The sequence below is a fragment of the Triticum dicoccoides genome, chromosome 2A (assembly GCF_002162155.2).
Source record: "Triticum dicoccoides isolate Atlit2015 ecotype Zavitan chromosome 2A, WEW_v2.0, whole genome shotgun sequence".
NCBI lineage: Eukaryota > Viridiplantae > Streptophyta > Magnoliopsida > Poales > Poaceae > Triticum > Triticum dicoccoides.
In genome coordinates this window covers 751,575,864-751,580,059 of record NC_041382.1, presented here as the reverse complement: position 1 = coordinate 751,580,059, position 4,196 = coordinate 751,575,864, and positions in this window count along the sequence as shown.

Below are 4,196 nucleotides of genomic sequence, written 5' to 3'. Positions count from 1 at the left end.
GGGGAGCATGAACCATTATTGTTGACATTACCCTTGAGGTAAAAGGTTGTGGGGCAAAACTATAAGCCCCTATCTTTCTCTGTGCCTGATTAAAACTCCGTAACCACAAGTATTGCGTGAGTGTTAGCAATTATGGGGGACTAAATGATAGTTGAGTATGTGGACTTGCTTTTTAGCACTGACATAGATTCTTTCCGATGTTATGATAAATTGCAATTGCTTCAATCACTGAGATTATAGTTTGTCGGAGCCCAATAAGGTTTATGATTTATACTTTTGCATTGTGAATAGATCATCACTGGAACATAAGTAATCATATGACAAAATCTATATAAGTTGTTGTTATGAGAATAATCATGGTGCCTTCATGTCCGTATTTTATTTTTATCGATGCCTCTACCTCTAAACATGAGGACATATTTATTGTTATCGGCTTTTCGCTTGAGGACAAGCGAGGTCTAAGCTTGGGGGAGTTGATACGTCCATTTTGCATCATGCTTTTATATCGATATTTATTGCATTATGGACTGTTATTTCACTTTATGTCACAATACTTATGGCTATTCTCTCTTATTTTACAAGGTTTACATAAAGAGGGAGAACGCCGGCAGCTGGAATTCTGGGCTGGAAAAGGAGCAAATATTATAGACCTATTCTGCGCAACTCCAAAAGTCCTGAAACTCCACGGAACGCCTTAAAATAAGTAAAGAAAAATCCTCGCAAAGGATGAAGGCCAGGGGGCCCACACCCTTCTCACGAGGGTGGGGGGCGCCCCCCCACCCCTAGGGCGCGCCCCCTACCTCGTGGGCCCCCTGGTGGCTCTCCGACATCCATCTTCTCCTATATTAGGTCTTTTGATGAGAAAAAAATAAGGAGGAACTTTTTGGGACGAGACTCCGCCGCCACGAAGCGGAACCTTGGCGGATCCAATTTAGAGCTCCGGCAGAGCTGTTTTGCCGGGGAAACTTCTCTCCCGGAGGGGGAAATCATCACCATCGTCATCACCAACGCTCCTCTCATCGGGAGAGGGAAATCTCCATCAACATCTTCACCAGCACCATCTCATCTCCAAACCCTAGTTCATCTCTTGTATCCAATTCTTGTCTCAAAGTCCGGGATTGGTGCTAGTAGGTTGCTAGTAGTGTTGATTACTCCTTGTAGTTGATGCTAGTTGGTTTAATTGGTGGAAGATCATATGTTCAGATCCTATATGCATATTATTACGCCTCTGATTATGTACATGAATATGCTTTGTGAGTAATTACGTTCGTTCCTGAGGACAAGGGAGAAGTCTTGCTATGAGTAGTCATGTGAATTTGTTATTCGTTTGATATTTTGATAAGATGTATGTTGTCTAGCCTCTAGTGGTGTTATGTGAACGTTGACTACATAACACTTCACCATTATTTGGGCCTAGAGGAAGGCATTGGGAAGTAATAAGTAGATGATGGGTTGCTAGACTGACAGAAGCTTAAACCCTAGTTTATGCGTTGCTTCGTAAGGGGCTAATTTGGATCCACTTGTTTCATGCTATGGTTAGGTTTACCTTAATACTTTTGTTGTAGTTGCGGATGCTTGCAATAGAGGTTAATCATAAGTGGAATGCTTGTTCAAGTAAGAACATCACCCAAGCACCGGTCCACCCACATATCAAATTATCAAAGTATCAAATGCGAATCATATGAACGTGATGAAAACTAGCTTGATGATATTCCCATGTGTCCTCGGGAGTGCTTTTCCTATTATAAGAGTTCGTTCCGGCTTGTCCTTTGCTACCAAAAGGATTGGGCCACCCTGCTGCACTTTATTTAATTTTGTCACTTGTTGCTCGTTACAATTTATCCTGTCACAAAACTATCTGTTACCACTTATTTCAGTACTTGCAGAGAATACCTTGCTGAAAACCACTTATCATTTCCTTCTGCTCCTTATTGGGTTCGACACTCTTACTTATCAAAAGGACTATGATAGATCCCCTATACTTGTGGGTCATCAATGATTTTAACTGTGCTACCTGGTCCTTATTCCCGGAGCACCACTTTCAACGATGAGCTAAGCTTACGTTGATTTTCCTCGTCATATCATTTCGCCTTGAACAACAAGCTTGATTTCGAGTTTGTGGCATACTTGTGGTTCCAATAATTTTTTCGCTTCATCATTTCGTTGACTTGATGTCATCGCTGATCGGTTACATCTTCATGAAATCTCTCGACAAATGTGTCATGATCATGATCAGCATTCTGAGCTCTTCCAGGATGTCAATTGAATTCATGATGAGAAATACCATCCTTGCCCTTGATGATTTGTGTTGTCATCGACCACTTTATGGCCTTCCCTCCAACACAAACTTGTTCGTGTTTTGTGATATACCTTGAGATGCTTACTACCCAACATTTGTTCTTCTTTACCTTGGAGTATTACCATCTTTATGCTAAGAATGTCGTGAGAATTTCACCACCCCTTAAGGATTCTTGGTATAGTGATGCTTCTCGCCATCACCATTCTTTTCTTGGTCCCCGTGTTGATTCCAACAAGTGAATGGTGTTGTTTGGATTCTTTCCTTCTAGCAACCCTATTACTTTGAAATAAATAGTTGACATTTCATTCTTAGACCATTTGTTATCGATTCACCATTCTAACATTGATTATGCTACCTAAGACTGTATTTCAGGTGCACCTTCAACCAATGTTTAAATGTGTATGTTTTCCTTGAGCATACATCATTATATCATTTGATCTGACAAATGTTATCTCCTTGTGCACATAATTGTGGATATCCATCTTTTGAAAATCTCAATGAATTGTTGCTGAGTTCATCAGCCACCTCCTCGTCCTCTCCTTGGTTAAATGATGAACTCATGATTCAGCACTTGCTTCCATAGTTCATTTCCCCGATAATCTTACAATGTCATCTCGTCAATTTGAGTTGCACCTTTTCTTCTCAGGCATCCTGAGTCTGGGGTATCCTGACACCAATCGAACTTGAATCTCGGTCAGGTATGATGGTTGGAACATATTCCCAAGAGTTATAACATTGGTCTTTAACCCGATAAGGTGATGTCATCCTAACACACCTGCTCGGAGGGCCTATTGTTATAGTTTCCTTTCTAGCAAGGTTAGTCATTCTTCCATGAGTAAATTGTAAGACTTATTCTATGAGTTGTTCCTGATGGATCCTTTGTGTATCCAAAGTCTGACCTTCACTTGAAGACCATGTCAATGCTATCTCGGAGTATGCCTGTGGTACTCCGATCTTCAATAAGAACAATTGAATCACAATGCCAAATTTTCTTTATCAATTATCCTAACATCGTTGTATGGGCAATGCCATGAAATTCCTCCCCCATTACCTAAATGGTTTACTATGTTCTATCCTGTCATGGATATCCTGCTCTGCTTGCCCTTGGGAAGAATATACCCCCTGAAATATGTGTTTAAACACATTTTCCTTTCCATTGTTTTGTTTAAACTTTCTTGTGATCTATATGATCTAAGCAGTAATAATTCACTGCTTATGTAAACACCTCGGTGTACAACTCTGTCAGTAAGACCCTATTACTATTGTTGATGACATTCTGGTAGCCATCGATAGACGAGAACCTTGCCTATTGGTCCACCTCGTTCAACGAGCAGGAAAATGGTTCTCCTCGTCCCTCGCCCTTGGTACTGGTTGATGCCAACATAACTGACAGGCTATCTCCTGACATGTCTTGCTATCATGTCCATGCAAGATGTCGCTGCCCCTCTTACTTTAACCCCCATGGTGGGCCTATAACCCACAGGTCACAGGATCGAAACCTGACTCTCCTGTACACCCCCTGTTTCCATAGTTATTCCTCGCACGTGGCCTCCTATGTAATTCACGAGCCACCTTCTAAGAGATCATCAATTCTAGTATCAGGCACAGTACTTATTTCCGTTGCTTTGAGCCCCTTTCTCGACCTGCTTCAGACATAGAACGATTGCCTACCCGCTTGAAACTTCTTATTGTACCTTCTTACTTTGCTCTCTATATTTTCTTAAGTTTCAACTTGAGGGTTACTTTCTACCACATTCCCTGGGTTATAAACCAGATAGCCACCTTGTAGAGTTCCGTTCTTCCGAAGCTACCCCTTATCCTTTTCGTAAGTACGATGGAGTTCCGAAGAAAGGATGCCGACTTCATCATGATGACCTTAGGCTGAAGTATGAAGACA